This window comes from Microtus ochrogaster, linkage group LG3 (genome assembly GCF_000317375.1).
Source record: "Microtus ochrogaster isolate Prairie Vole_2 linkage group LG3, MicOch1.0, whole genome shotgun sequence".
Taxonomy (NCBI): domain Eukaryota; kingdom Metazoa; phylum Chordata; class Mammalia; order Rodentia; family Cricetidae; genus Microtus; species Microtus ochrogaster.
Genome location: NC_022029.1, coordinates 39,664,395 through 39,681,972, shown reverse-complemented (window position 1 = coordinate 39,681,972; position 17,578 = coordinate 39,664,395).

Sequence of the window (17,578 nt, the reverse complement as noted above, 5' to 3'; positions counted from 1 at the left end):
AGTGTTTTAAAATAATTTATTCTTTTTAATTTTTTGGGTATGTTTGCATAGATGAATGCATGTGTGCCACATGTGTTCTGTGCCCTCGAGAGACCAGGAGAGAATGTAGTTTCCCTTGACACTGAAATTACAGTTGCTTGTGAGCCCCCATGAGGGTCCTAGGAACTGAAGCAGACTGAGACACTTCTCCTTACAAATACGAACATTTTTCATGTGTCCAATAGCTCAACCACATTCCCATGAGTAAAGAATCCAGGAAATATTATGAATTTTTTTCAAGTGGAGAAGCACAAAAATGTGTGTTTTAAATGAAATGAAATGTACACTCTCATGTTTACTTTATGAAATGAACTGTACATTATATTTTCTCTTATATTACCACATATTTATAAACTTTAATATATCCTCAAAACGAAAATAGAACACATTAAGAAATAAGAAACATGTTCTCAAATGGAACTATAAATTGTTCTATTTGACAATTATATTAATTTAGTTATAATAATTGATTTAAATGTCAAAAGGATAAAGGATATTCTTAATTCTTAGTATTTTTAGCTGGACTTTAAGACAAGAAGGTAAAATTCATTGTTATAATTAAAGTAAAATAATGGTTATTTCTAAAATAAATTAGGATAAAAATATTCTTATTTAGTAATAACTGTTTCAGAAAAATGAAGATTTTACCTTGAAATTTACAGATTTTCAAGCAATTTACAAATGGTTGATTAAGGGGGGAAATATCCATTAATATGGCTCTTTTAGTAACAAATTCTGTTTCCTGATTTATGTTTCTATTATAGCATAGGGCCTCTCAAATGTACATAGCACTTGTTACCTTAAACATTTAGTGACTACTGTGTACACATCAATGTTTTAAAAAATTCAAGTATATCATAATGACTTTATTTGAAGATTTAAATAGCTTCAGTAAATGATAATAATAATGCATACTGTGGACTATGACAGCCTATAAATTCTTGGCCATGAAAATTAACTTAAAAATATCATCTTACTGCAGAGTTTTTTTAAAGCATAAACGTTTTTAAAATCTTAGAATGTATTTAACTTAAAAGAAAAATAACCAATACATATTGATAATAAATGCTTACAAAGCTCATCATTATTTTTCTGTTAAGAGATATTGGTTTCTTGTCATCAGTTTGCACAATGATGTTTTAAAATCATGAGTAAAAAAGTTCTAGAAACAAGCACCCAATGCAAGCTCCCTACAAAAGAACACCTTCATGGTCACTGCTGTGGAGATGCATTCTCATGGAGTTGGAAACTGTCCCACTCATCTGAGTATGAATTTGGTTACTATTCGCCTACTTCTGAGAGCTTACGTTATATTCCTAAAGCATACTGCAATTTGACAAATGGGAACTAGGTGATCTACTAGCTATGGAGGCACGGGCAGTGCTCTTAATTTTACAACTGGGAAAACAGAGACCAGAGAAATACTTTGTAATGAAATACAAGATATCCATAAACAGTTGTGACCAGGCCTCCCAGTCATTACTCCTTGTTGCTCTGTTGTTTTTCCCAAGGAGGGTGACACAGCTTAAGGAGACAAATGTTAAATCCATTTATGTATGTATTATGTATGTATGTATGTATGTATGTATGTATGTATGTATGTATGCATACATTGATTGATGAATGAATGCTTGCATGCATCTATGTATGTATGTATGATTTCATCTTCAATTTTTATTTATTTATGTTTAATCTTTAACTCCAAGTACTCCCTCTCCACTCAAAGTGCCTCAGGGCTGTTGTGTGGGCCCAAGAATAAGTCTGAACATGTGTGTTTTGTCACCTCTTCCACGGCAGTAAATGAGAAACCACACAACCATTTTACTTGTCACACTCCCACAGTGATTTTTACAGAAAAATAATGAAAGCAGGGAATGTGAGAAGATCCCTGAGTTCCCTCTCAGCTCTCACATGCCATGATTCTACCATGCTGACAGCAGAATAAATGCCCACAAACAACACCAGAACAAATTAACCCACCCAATGAGAGCCAGTTCCCGGGCTGTCATAGGACTGTCAGCGTGGCATTGCTGACAGCGTTCTCTGCATGAATTCACAGATGGATATAATGCTGAGAAAATTAAACAACTAGATCTTTCCTGCTTTGTTATATTAGTAACACTATACTCACAGTTGTACTGACCATGGGATGGAAATATGTCTTAGCTATCTATTCATCTGCTCAAGCCCTATCTTAAGTTCTTTCTTCTCCTTGCTTCCCTGCCTTCCCAGAGACTCACAGGACTGACTGCTTAAGGGCAAGATTCAAGTAATTGACATTTATGCATTAAAAGCCTTTCAGGGACTGTACTGTACAAGTGAAGAGCCATGGATAGTTTGATCTAAGGCCTTAAGGAAGGGCTTTAAGGTGATACAGGCTCAATAATCATGAAGGAGGAGGTATGTACTCAAAGTAGGGTGAGGAAAGATTATAAAAAAGCCAGTAAAGATAGTGAAGAGCAATAAGCAAGGGCATGCCAGCAAAATTGTACTAGGGGTCAGAGGAAGCTGGTCTAAAGAGACAAGAAGGAAAACAAACAGCAACGTGGAAGCTATGAGCAGGGATCTGAAGGTGAAAGAGGGCTTTGGACATTGGTTTTATTTTTGTTGGTGCCTGGCTTTGCCCCTGCTGTCTTTGGACAGTCGTTCTAGAACCTCCCTGAATGTAAAAGAGCCTGTTAGAATGGGAACAGAGTTTACTTATTGTTCATTTAAAACCCTGTTCGTACCCCTTACCTTATAAAAGTTGAAAGTTGCAGAACTGGGTCCATCTCCTGGAATTGAGATCCATGATCATCCTGACACGGCCTGACTGGGGCAAGTTCCTTTCAAGGATGCCCACAAGGTGGAGGATTCAAGTTCTTGGTGATCTCTGCCTGAGTGCTCTATACAAGGTTTGTAACCATGAGTCTGACACATAGGCTTTGAGCTCACAAACCTGGAAAAAGTCTGTCAGTCTCCCATTAACTCTTTGTATGGCAATAGGTCAAATGAAGGATTGTTTACTTTGGGGTCACTTGGAGCATCTTGGAGGAAGTGCAGCTGATTTATTCAATGAAATAATGTTTATTGAAATAGTGTTTTAATGAAATTATTACGCATTTTATTTCACACCATTTATATTATATTTTCTTAATTCATGTTTTGATTCCAAAAATAAAACAGACTAATGAACTGATGTTAACGTATTAGAGAAATCTAAAGGTTCATGATTGTAATATAATTTTCATATATAACATAATAAATATAACATAATTTTCAACATTATTTCTTTATATTGCAATGATTATCATTGCAGAAATTTTTATTTACACACATAAATTATAACAACATTTCTAACTAAATTAGATAATATAATTTTTGTGGGCAAGAACATTTTCAGTTTAGTGTGACTAAATAATTGTAGTGATTTGTACAATGCCTTAAAATGTTTACCATTCTATAATTATAGTATAAAATTGAAATTAAATAGACTAAGGAGCTATAAATATTGAGTTTATGAGTTGATATATAAATAATTGCTGTTGACCTAAAGCAGTAGAGCAGAAGGAAATATCAAATAAATGATCAGTTCCAGATATTTATAGGTTGGTCATAATGGGTTGATGTGTGGCCTTCTACACAAACAGAATCAAATAGAAGTTTATGTTAACAGTTCCTATAGCTGCAAGGAATTTGTGAGCTACCCTCTATCACTGAGTTTCCCTTCATCCCTATTTTAACCTTTTCTCCTATGTTAGGATCTTTTTCTTTTCTTTGTCTTATTGTTGAGTCAGTTTATGAATTATTCCTTATTTTCTAACTTCAGACTCTGTGAATATACACTTTATTGACTATGATAGACAGAAGAATTAGTCAGAATCACCTGGGTGGTCCCAGAGCAGTCTCTGAGTTTTAGAAAGCAGGTGCAGTCTAGAAATAGTGACATCTCAAGACATCAAGTATTCAGGATTTGTGGGACTATTTTGTGATATTCTTCCCTCTATAGTGTCTACCAGAGCATCAGAAAGGTCTGCAACCTCTGCCAGAATGTGATTCCCTGAAGAAAGCTTCCCAAACATCCCTCTGGTGTTCTGATTTTCTTGTAGTCTGCAATCATGAAACAAGCCTCATATCCGACTTGTCACTGATCTCCAGTCTCTTTGTTTTCTATCTTCCAGCGTTACCTCTGATTAATAGTTCCTTTCTATCCATTTGAAAAGCCAATAAATGTGCTAACATTCCTCTTAATTTCAGCTTCTGTCTTCAGATCAGTAGGTTATTGTGTTGGCTCAATCACATTGCGATGATTAAAGACACCATTAAAGAGTTTATCGAAGTGCCGTCTGGAATCAGACTGATCATATGAATTCTTAACGCCCTAATTTCGTGACACTGAAAGTAGGAAAAACCTGTGAAGCATGAATTCTTTTCTTCCCTAAAGTAGAAATATATTATGATAGCTTGAGTATGCTCATGCATGTGTGTGTGAATGTTAGATCAAACATTATAAACAAAATAATCAGAATTGTCTATGACACATAGAACTCAGTAAATATGGCCACACGTCTAATCACCAAACTTGTATTCAGATATCTCTTATATGGTGAGGATAAATTAGTAGAGGTAATGGGGCTTAAAGGGAGCTAAATCTGCACTTCTACCCTTGCCATTTTATAGAAGGGTGAACTTGGACTTTTTATTAATCCTGGAGCCTTAGTCTAATCAATGACACACTGAAGTAATGGGTAAGTACTTATTCTCAGCACATTATAAAGGTATGCAATTTCAACAGTAGTGGTCCTATAAATGACTTGCACATGAGAATTTGCTTGGCAGCACTATGTTCTACCCATCTTTCGTGTTGTCTGGGCAACCAGAAGGGTATCCTCCTATATTCCAGAAAACCTTTATCACCACCTCTTCAATTTCTTAGAGATTACGTTCTACCATTGTTTTTTTTAAATAAAATCCAGATTATCCTGGCTTCTGTATGCATTGCTTAAGTAAACAGAATTTGAACTATACACATGTGCTAGATCTTAAATTTTTAAGTTCTTATTTCTGACCTCTAGAATTTCAGCCGTTTTTCACCTTCTTCATGACCTATGCACTCCGATTCCCCACTCCTATTCCCTCATACTCTCCAGCCATCTTCCCATGTGCACTTCCCCTGGTTTTCCTCATCTTTGCTTTGACTTATGCAAACAGTGTATCTCCTGGCCCATTCTTTGTATCCAGCTTCACTTTTTTTCTTTTTAAATCACAGTCTCCCTTCCAGGAACGATGTCCTCACCACTCCCTTGAACTTGCAGAAATCATATTCATTTGCTAAGTTGAGTGTCATCATCATATGATTCTGGGAAAAGTCTTTGATTTCCTGATTTGATATGGTACCTTGTTTCTTAGAATTGCCAAATTTATTATTGATTTTACTTATGTACTTGATATTATTGAAAGTATCTGAGAAAAGAAAATGTGACCTAATCATTTTTGCACTGCTTATGATATTGGTATTTAGGATAGGAGTTTAACCACATGAAAAGGTCATAAATATAATTAATGTCAGTACAAGAATGTATTAAAGATTTTTTTTACATAAAAATTAAATTCTATCAATTCTGTCCCTTAGTCTTAAGTACAATCCTTCTTACACTTCTAAGTCTCTTAAAATTACTGAATCTAGAAAGTTCTCCAGTTAATCTTTTTTAGGGGAGTCTAGTGTACATGCCTAAAGCAAAACAATGAGAAAAATTAATATTAAATAAATAAATGCTACTGAATTTAGTAGATGAATTTTCTCTAACCCTTGTTTGACTTTTCTTTCTCAGATATGACTGCTCCACATTTCTAAAGATAGAAATTGTTCACAATGGTCAATTCAATCCAACTATTATCCATCACATTTTAATGGCAAATCAGTAGGTCTTTGGAAGAGTCTTTATGCACACATACATCAAATCATATTAATATTTTTCATCTTCACAAGATGTTGGGTAAGGAAAGTACCTTCAATCTTCTGAACTGACTAAAGTGTCCTTAAATCTGCCACTAGTTTGCCTGACCAATGTACTGCCTCTCCAATGGTGAGTGCTTCCTTCCGGACCCTTGGCACATCAGCTATTTACATCTAATTCTTACTCTGTGAGCTTTTTTATTTCTTTTTAAGTCAGACAATGGGTTTTGAGTGTACTTTCCTGGAGGAATGCATGGCTTCCCTATAGGTTGTGTATGTAACTGGGCTTGACCTTGTGTGATGATATCTTGTGACTGGACAGATGAACAGGAAATATCTGTTCCAAAAGATTTTCCTTTGACTCACTTCACTTTTCTTCACACCATGTATGCCCCATTAAGTGGGCAGAGGTATTTCATGTTCCTAGTGCTTAATGTTATGAGAAACAAAAAATTTGCAATACTTTTCATTAGGAAATTCAATTTCATCAAGCAGGCTTCAGGAGGAGGACTATGAGTAATTAGCAGACAGGAAAGGAGAAATCTGTAAAAAAATGTCTCAAAATGAACAAAATATGTTATAAAGAATCATTATGTAATCTTAAGATGAGAAAAATACTGACATAGAAGAAATTAAAAATGAGAGGTCAGAAATTTGTTTGAGCAATTATAAATCAAGAATAGAGAGGAAACTGTTCTGTTTTGCATACAGTTTCTCTTCTCATTTTGCTGTTGGTCACCCTTTCTGTTAAGAGTCCTGGTGAAAAACTGAAGACTGGACATAGAGTATCAATTTTCTTTTAAAGTTCTATTCTCACATATACTAGTATCAATAAAAATATAAAAAATAGTCATTGTTGTGCAACATATTATTGCTTGTTTCATACTTCTCATTTACATTTGATCTGTGTTCTTATTCCCAGCCTTCTGTTGAGTGTTATGAACTTTAGTCTCTGTCTTATCCTTTCTTCTAGTGAGATTTCCTAGACTTGCTAATGAACAATCTCTAGTATCAGATATAACTAGAATGACTTTTAGACATGAAATAAAAGGCACAATGGAAAATTCCCCATCCTATTCCCTAGTCTCAGAAAGGGTCTAGCAATGAAATGAACATTTTCAAACTGGGTTAGATTTTTCATGAATACCCACCCTTGGTTTCATATAAAATTTCTCTTCAGTTTACATTTTGAAACTTTGCCATGCATTCAGTATTGGTATAAATCAAATTAACTAAATTTAATAAATGGTTATTGGTTTCTTACTTAGGTATGCTAATTAGGCACTTGATTCCATGAGAATAATATAAGCTTACTACTAAACTGGAGCCTAGAAAATACTGTGTTAGTGGCAACATTCCTGTGGCATTTTTGATTTATGCATCTTTACTCATAGCATTTCATTTTATTTGATACTCTTGGCATTTTTGGATAACAAGGGTCATAACATACATATAAAGGAAGAAAATAACTTTAGGGGGCAAAATAAATTTCTCAAGCTTCTTAGCAATAAGAGATAGGCCTCAAGTAGGGAATAGAAAGATCCAGTTTACAACTTTCTATAAAATATAGCAATCCTTATATTTAAATTATATCATGGGACTAAGGAAATCTGCTTGTTTTATACCCCAAAGTAAGTATTAGCATCATTTTTATTAAAGCTGTACCTATCACTCATCATAAAGGAGAGACAGGGAGAGATGATGGGGGAGAGAGAGAGGAGAGAGGTACAGTGTAAAGAATTGATGTAAAAACTGCTTGACACTCTCCATAAAATATTATTGTTGTTTCTCAGTCTTATCCCAGAGGGATAGTTAAATCAAAGAAGCACTAATTTATATGTCAGACCAATAGTGCGGTCTAGCAGAAGATCAATTTAAATGGACATTTATTCATTGAGTTTTATTTTTGAAGAGACACTAGTAGAATAAGAACCATTTCATAAAAGCAACAGCCATCTCTTTCTCCGCTCCTTTGATTTCTTCTATGATCCACTTTAGCTTAACACAAAGGCAGAGAAATGTTACAATATCTCTTTGTCATTTGCTGCAAGTATCGCCATTCCTCTCTCTTTTAAAAGCCCGGCATGATACTTTAGTTGATAAATTTATTCACATAGAACTCATCAGCTTTATCTCTCCTTACCGCAGCTGATGAGCAAATCCATGAGGAAATGACCAGATTGCTCAACACTAGCATTTTTTTATCTGTGAACAGCATTTAATATTTTTAACTACTTGTCTCTTGACTTCACTTTTCCCCTATGTTCCTTTCTCTGTTGTCTTCTCTTCCTGTCTCCACTTCTTTCATCATTTTGTGCTATGTGCTCTTAAGTATACCATTACCTTGAAGTTTTATCTTTTATCCTGTGCTGATGGATTTCAGCTTCTGATATTATATCCATTTTCATGATCTTATCAGTTATCTATTGCAAATGACTTCTTAAATTGCATATTTAATTGAATTCTCCATTACACTCAATTCACCTACATACCTACTAGGCACTGTCATCTTCCATATTATTACTGATAATTTGGTGTCTTAAGAACTGAGTATCTCATTTCACCTTCAAATTTATTTCACTCAGTGTGATAGTCTCTCCTGATTGATAATACTTTCAATCCTCCAGTCTGGAAACTCAGGTTTTAACCTACATTCCTCCTCTCTGTTCCTCTTTATTTTTAAATCCTTACAACTGTTTCTAGACTATGGCTATTGCTTTTGTAAATTTTCAATTACATTTTTGCATTTATTCACACTACAGTCACCAAATGATGTATGCCTTCTGCTTTTATAGTTAATTTTGCAATCATACACACACACACACACACACACACACACACACACACCTCATCATTCTGTGCTTATGAGAAAAAGCTGTCATTATCACTCAGTGTATCAAAAGTCTGGCATATAAGTCTGACAGAAGTGTTCATACCCAATTAGTTATTTCTTCAGATTATGGTCCAGATCAAAGACTGCATTTTGTATAGACATTTTGTCTGATTTCAATTCAGTGGCACATTTTATTTCTTCATGGATACTTTTTTCATTTCAATAATATAATATACAAGCTCATTTTATTTCTTACATTTTGTATAAGCCATCACTGACCATACAAAATCTCATTTGTGTGTCTTACTAGGGGAAATGATTTGACTTTCTTTAAGTAACAACTCAATTTTCGTTGTCCTTTATATGTGTGAAGATATGAATATCTTTACTAATTTATGAACTATTTAATTTCTGGAGTTATAAATTAATCTATTCTTTTCTTTTTTTGGATTTTCGAGACAGGGTTTCTCCATAGCTTTTTTGGTTCCTGTCCTAGAACTAGCTCTTGTAGACCAGGCTGGTCTCGAACTCAAAGAGATCGGCCTGCCTCTGCCTCCCAAGTGCTGGGATTAAAGGCGTGCACCACCACCGCCTGGCTTAAGTTAATCTATTCTTATAGCTGCCATAATACCTATTTCAAGTCACATTTGCAGTCAATAAATAATTGGTTGATTGCCTATAAATAAAATAAATGCTTAGTGTAAGTTATTTTTTGTCAGTAAGATATGTACTCATGGTTTTAAAGATCATTAGTGAAAAATGTGCTTTTTGATGATGTCTCATGAGTGATTTATAATCATTTTAGACATTCAATCTACTGAAAACAAATGAAAATCAATTAATCACCTTCAATTAGTTTGGCGGTGGATCAAATAGATGATAAACAAAAGACACCGAGCCAGTGTCTTGTCCCCTAATCCAAGGCAGCTTTATCTAGACTGATTCCAATCACACAATTTTTCTGAATAATCGTCAAGTAGCAAGACTTTTTCAACTTGATTATATTTAGGGAAGGCGAGTAGAGTTACATAGAATACAGAATTAAAGGTCTACCTCCTGTGAAAGGTGAGAAGCAGTAGCTGGGTGATGGGCCAGTTACATCATATAGCACTGTATATACTGAACCAACATATTTTAACTAGATTGTTGCTCTGACCACAACAAATATTTCATATTTTAGTTAAACAACTTCCTCTTCTTCTTTTTAAAATTAAGTCTGTAACTGCGGAGAAGAGGAGACGCATTTCCTGCATTTCTGAATTCTCAACTCCTTTCAGTTTGGTGTGGGAATTTTGGGTGTATCACATTCACTTTCACTTGCTCTTGGTATATAGGAGAAGAGTGTCTCACTCTAGGACAGGGGAAATATTACTATGGTAACAGATGCAGCTGAAATGAGATAAACTCATGTTATCATGAACTGATAATTCAAGGGGGAAGTGAAGGAACCCTCACATTTACATATACTGTTCTATCTTCCATACTTATTAGATGTAAAGGTGATCTTTTGAGTTCTGAGACTGTTCCCATGATGACCTGAGTAGTGTCATCTTACATCTTTTTCAATATTGAGCTAAGCTGTAACTTGTAAATACATCCCTCATTGTCTTATGCTTTCTAGTGATATGATGAAACACCATGACAAAACCAAGTTGATGGGGGAAGAGTTTATTTGTCTATCACTCCTATATCTTAGTAATTGAAGGGAGTCAGGGCAGAAAGTTGAACCTGGCAGGAACCACTGGGGGAAGGGCAGGGAAGACTGTCAAGGATGTTCTGCTATACAGTTGGAGATGAGACTGGGGCATTGGATCTAAGGGAAATGGAGAGAAATGACAATGTCTGTAGGCAGCCTAACTGGTTTTCTGGCATGAGTTGCTGACTGCTTTTTATGGGCCACATCACTTAATATCCTACTGGTTTTAAAAGACAAATACTATTATTCTGATTATCACCAAATAGGAAATTGTGACTCTAAAAGTAAGTTTAAATTTCTAGTCTCATACCTAATAACTTTTGAAAATAAAAATACAAGCTTCTTATCATTATAGTCATTCTAATCCCATTGGTTGTTGTTACGCAATATATAATTTGAGGTATATGGCTATTTATGGACCCTAGTTGTACTCTATATCTTTATTCAAACCTACCTTTTATATTGGAAAATAATTCCCTAGTGGATTGATGTTGGTGGGTCTTCTGTCTATGTGATACTTTCATTGGTTAATAAAGAAACTGCCTTGGCCTTTTGATAGGTCAGCAGCTTAGATAGGCGGAGTAAACTGAACAGAATGCTTGGAGAAAGAAAGCAGAGTCATGCAGACACCATGAAGCTCCAGCCCAAGATGGATGTAGGTTAGAATCTTCCCGGTAAGCCACCACCTTGTGGTGCTACATACATTAATAGAAATGAGTTAAACAAAATGTAAGAGTCAGAAAGAGGCTAGACCTAATGGGCCAGACAGTGTTTAAATGAATGCAATTTGTGTGTTGTTATTTTGGGTGTAAAGCTAGCTGTGCAGGAGCTGGGCAGGACGAAAAGCAGGCCTGCTTGTCCCATCACTACAGTGGAGGAACTTTGGAGTTTTTATAAGAGCAATTAAGGAGATTCTAAAAATGGCAGATGTGATCTAATTGGTTGAGACATTTGAGCTTCTGTTGACCAAATACAGGAAGCTTACTAGTTTTTAAAGTTTATTTTATGATATGAATCCCATGTTAACTCAACTAGATCAGTCATTCTCAAACAGGGATGACATCATCTCATGGGGATCACATAGCAAGACACTTTTCCCAATGTTTTTATAGAAGGTATACATTCCTGTTTACGTTTATACTTTGGGGATTTCAGGTTAAAACTACATGAAGCACATATTAGCTCAACCATTAATTATCTAGTTTTGTAGGAAAGTTGATTAATACCTTTTATAGGTGCACTTTCTGCTTTGACACATAATTCAGGGTCTCTCACAGTGTCAGTCTGTTCTTTGAACAATTACTTTATTTTCCTATAATTCAATCACATAAAAATGTAATAGGTATGCATAACATTTAATTAAATAATTAAGTATTTTGCAGAAATACATATGATTCTTGTTGACATGGAGTACTTAAAATGAGCTTCAGGGACCACCAGCATGATGTCCTATTACTGGGAAGAAGTGTCTGGGGTTAACACTCTCTGCATCTAGCCAAGGCTGACAGCCTTGTTGGCTCCATTGTGAAGGCGTCTGCCTACACAATTACAGCATGTAGTGTGCTTTAGCGTCCCACAAAAGCAGTATTGTGCTGGATAACTGCTTTCAGCATCCCTGCTGGCAGAGAAAATAAGCAACTTACAACTTCTCTGCGGCTGCACTACATGTTGAATGGTGCCCACCGTGGCTTCTCTCTGGTAAATGGTTCAGCTAACTTTTGACTTTATCTTATGTCATGTCATATTGATTCCAGCATGAAGTTGCTGATGAGAGACAAGCCTGTTTTTCCCCTACTACAAAACTTCTTATTACTCCTGATAGGTGAAAAACCTCTAAATCATTGGTTTGGCGTAGAAGAACATGTTTATGGGTGTGTATACTGATGAAGATGCCACCAGCAGTGCATCCTATAGGTTCATGGTCCCCAATATCACCATGCCAAACACGCTCACTTTACTGTTTCTTTGTCCCACTTACAGCCACACTTCCTTCAGTGGCCTAAGTTAGAGACTACTAGCCTTAATTGCACCTACAGTTACCTAATAGCTCTTTTTATTCCACTACCCTGATCATGATTCATCCTTATTGTCCTCTCCATTTTCAGTTCAAGCATTGAGAATCTTTGTTTATCAAATTGCAGATGATTATAATTTAGTCTCTACATTTTTGGTCTCCATTTCAACCGTATTTCACAACTTCCTTCTAAATTTATAGATATAGTTTACCTTCAAAACTATATCTGGTGTCCTTTTGGAGACAGCTATCATTGCATCTTTCTAATTTTGCTTATTTAAATTTATTTTTAGAAAACTATTTTTTTCCCATTTTATATACCAATCCCAGTTCCCACTTCTTCCCTTCCTACCATTCCCTTTACCTTCCTCCCTGCCACCATAACCCCCATCCACTCCTCAGAAAGGGTAAGGCTTCCCATGGAGAGTCAGTCTTGTGGCTGGAGCAGACTGTTGGCCACTGGCAGTGAGACCAGGATTTATCCCTACTGCTTGTTCTGGCATTTTGGAACCTATTGTCTTTGGAGGAATATCTTGTTTAGCCTAGATATAGTTTGGAGGCCTTGGTCCTGCCTCAAAGCACTGTGGTAGGTTTTGTTGACTCTCATGGGGTGCATCTTTCTTTTTAAACATGTAATCATTAAATCGTCCTCTATTACCAGTAGAACAAAATCCAAAGTCCTAATCGATAATCAGGGCCCTTTGTAATGTGAGTCTCCACATTCCCTTCTGTTTCATAAATTGATTCTCTTGTTTCATTAAGAAACTGTACAGCTTACCTTCATAAAGCATATTGTTTCAAATGTCTTATTTCCCTTACATCTTCTTTGCATGGGGTATACATCTCTTTTCCTTCTTCACTAAACAAAATCTCATTAATAGTGAAGATAAATATTAAATTATACAATGTATAAAAAAGTTCCTTAATCTACTTGAATGAACCAAAAATAGTAAAGCAGTTTTTCCCCAAAACAGACATAAGACATTTTACCTGCAGGCAATTTATTAGGTCCATTTTCTTAGAATCTGTTTCTATGAGAGTGGGATGTTTTAAAGAGGCAGGACTGACTAGACAGAAGTTAATACAGTGGCAATAAAGGCCTCAGCCATTCTCAAGAAGATCTATAACCATCCTAACCCTTCAGGTTTGTCTTGGATTGTTGACAATGAGTTGACAATTTATTATGGACAGGTTGTCCATAGAAGGGATGAAATATGAAGACAGGTCCTGGATTACCAGTAAAAAAGTTTCCAATTTCTGAAAAACTCATACCTTTTTAGAGGAAAGAAGGTACCACTTTGATCTTTGTATGTTTTATTTTTATACACATTTTGGAGACAGTCTGGTTGTATTGTTTACTATGTTCTAGAGATTCTATGTAACCCAAGCTGCCTTCAGACTCATCCTGCTTCTACTGACCAAGTGAAGGATTATAGGCATGGTACTATGCCTAGCACAACTCTGTGCTTTTACAAACAGAAGTCAGGAAGTTCTGCAATGAGGACCAGACCATCTGAGGAAACCTGTACATGCCTTGGTCTCAGTATTTACTATACAACTTTGCAGTTTGAATAATGACTGTGGAGTTCCATCTTTCTGCCCACTAAAATAGGCCAATGATTTTAAAGGGAATATGTTTAGGGTTTGGTTCATGGATCAAGAAAGGGTGAAATACACAACACACTCCATTCAACTACATTGTGTTGTTCTTTATTTTTATCTGTGATAGGGTAACTACTTTTAGACAATCAATGGACAGCCATTTATTCCCACAGTCAATTTCTATTTTTAAATGAGATTGACTTACATTTCACTATAATTAAAATAATAAGATTAAAATACTACAGAATATTCAATACATAATATTTATGTTTCTCATTAATAAAGGAATTGCTTTTTTATAACACCAATAGCATGTCACTGTATTTTATGAGGGAGCAAAACCTTGTCATACAACACCTATAACAAATGAATGAAAATAACAGATGGAAATTATTCATTTTTAAAACATTACCAAGGCTATTTTAAAAAGAACAAGCTTAATATTAGCTTTAGTGCTTGACAGCGTACTTACATTCATTTTAACTTCTAAAAGAAATCATTACTATAGTATCAGAGGCATTGAAACAGAGAAGCTGTGACCTTTGTATGTAGCTCATTTAAACTGCTCATTAGATGATAAAATATAATTAGTTCATCATTTTGAATGGAACTATTCAGGAAATGTAATAGAGGGAGTTTTACTAACAATATAGTTAGCATAGCATATAATTATTCATTTATGGCTTATACCATTCATCATTGATCAGTTGTTGTCAACACTATAATTTAATTTTGAACATTGTCTACCTTTTCTTTCTGTAACTTGCTATTCAAATCTAAGCTCTTTATGATTTCTTCTAAATTATTACTTGTCTTATAATTTTAAATGCAAGGCTATAATAGGGAGAAAAAAACTTTCTCCCTTTACTTATCTTTAAAGGCATATTGAAGCCTTTGGGTAGCAGATACTACTGTATATGAAATATTTTCTGTTAGAGGCAGATTTTCATGAAACTGTGAGTAATCATAGTATTCATAATCTGAAGAACAAAGGCAATTTTTTTTTTGGTTTTTCGAGACAGGGTTTCTCTGTGGTTTTGGAGCCTGTCCTGGAACTCGCTCTGTAGACCAGGCTTGTCTCGAACTCACAGAGATCCGCCTGCCTCTGCCTCCCGAGTGCTGGGATTAAAGGCGTGCGCCACCATCGCCTGGCAGAACAAAGGCAATTTTGAAAGTCAAAAGTATTAATGCACTCTGTTGCTACTACCAAAGACTATTTAAGCTATAAACAGGAGAGAGCTGTTTAGCTCTGGACCAAGTTTTAGGTGCAACCTTTGGAGATGACCTTAGTGTTTTCCAATTCTCCAGATAACACCCAAGGAACCATATCCCTGGCTTTACAGAACATCCTCTCTAGAGATAACTGACCCACCCACTAATCCTTTAATCACATGGATGGATTTATCCATTAAAGAAGGCAAAACCCTAATTAATATCTTAAGGGACCCACTTCTTATTATCTCTTACTGGAAAATAAACTACAATGTAAGTTTTTGGGAGCAATCCATATTCAAATGTTAGCAATAAAGAAGACTTAGAGTCACCAAGAAACTACAGAATGCAAATATATCTCTATATCTATCTATCTGTTTATCTATCTATCTATCTATCTATCTATCTATCTATCTATCTATCTATCTATCATCTATCCATCTTCTCCTGAAGTTATCAGAAGGAGTTTGTCTATGATGCTACTTAATTCCTTGATTTATACTGTGCCCTACAGAAATACAAAAGCCAAATATTTTGATGATATTTTAAGTTCTCGGAAACAAAACCACACACTGATGCTTTTCTAACCTGTTACTTTTACAAAGTTTATCAAAAATTCTATTCAATATCCTTATCAGAGATACCCTATGCACTTATAGCTAAGAAACAGGCAAGTTAAAGAAACAAGGGAAGAGACCCAAAGAATGAGCCTATGAAACACTTTGCCACTGGCAGAGAAAAGGCTGATTTGTTTTAATTCTCTGACATGTCAGAATAGTCATTGTCTCTGTCACACTTGAGATTGAATTGACTGAGTTCAGCTTTTGGAGGGGTAGGTGATTTCATGTGCACTGGCCTTCAGAACACTTGTTTCAGAGTGGGATTCCTAATGTCCAAGAATCACTTTATTCTGAGTAGTGACTGCAATCCAATATTAGATATGCCAATAAATAATCTTAAAGAGAGATTCCTGACCATGCCCAGGACATAGAAAAGTTGTAATTTCAACATGAGGACATCTCGATTTCATATTCAGATGTTACAATGCTTTCAAAGCAAGCTGCTTTAGGGAGACAAAAGAGAAAGTCATTTTTTCATTTCCATCAGAAATATCTGAGTATTTTAATTGCTATGTATTCATTTCAACATCTGCAGTGGTCAATTTTGCTTCTATTTTTAAAAGATGAGTAAGAGAATTTCTTTATAGTTAACATTTTCATCTTTCTGTGGTTGAGAATGTGTTGTCAAATCTCGTTCTTTCTTTGATAATGTTTCTGTTCAAATACTCTATAATTTTTGGCTGTTGTTTATGTGTGCCATATATATGTTTGTGTGAAGGACAGAGATGGACTTCCATCTCACAAACATTCTCCACCTTAGTGTTTGTTACAGTCTTCCACTTAGTGTGGAGATCAGGGTTAGTTACACTGGCTGGCTAGTAAGTCTTTAGCACACTACTGTCTCCATCTCCCAGAGGTGGGATCATTGACTTCATTGCTGAGCAAAGTTTTCTACACACATGATAGAGATTCAAGCTCAGACCCCATGCTTGTGAAGCAAACACTTTGCCTGCTAAGAGACTGCCTCAGCTTCTTTGCTATTTTTATATGAATTACTTAGAATCAAGCTCTGGCTTTCCATTACTATGAATAAGGCTACTTTGTCTTTTGGCTCTGCCCAGTACAACATGTTGGAGAAGGTTCATTCATTGCCTATGAGAAACATTCTCTCTGCCCCATATTTATGGTTGGGTCATAGCAGGTCTGTATTGCCATTAACCAAGTTGTAGAACTCTGCTCACATACCCCATTTAAATGCTCTGTAGCCAGGCCTACTTAGAAAGAGACAGAGTCATTTGTGCTGGCAAATCCAGGAAGCCAGTGCTTTTTTTTTTTTATTGAGAAAAGAAAAAAAAATGTTCCCCCCTCTTGCCAGCCACCCATATCCCTCCCCCTCCTCCCACCTTTCTCCCCCTCTCCCCACTCCTCTCCCCCTCCCTCTCCAATCCAAAGAGTAGTCAGGGTTCCCTGCCCTGTGGAAAGTCCAAGGTCTTCCCCCCTCCGTCCATGTCTAGGAAGGTAAACATCCAAACTGGCTAGGCTCCCACAAAGCCACAATATGAAGTAGGATCAAAACCCCGTGCCATTGTCCTTGGCTTCTCATCATCCCTCATTGCTCGCCATGTTCAGAGAGTCCGGTTTTATCCCATGCTTTTTCAGTCATAGTCCAGCTGGCCTTGGTGAGCTC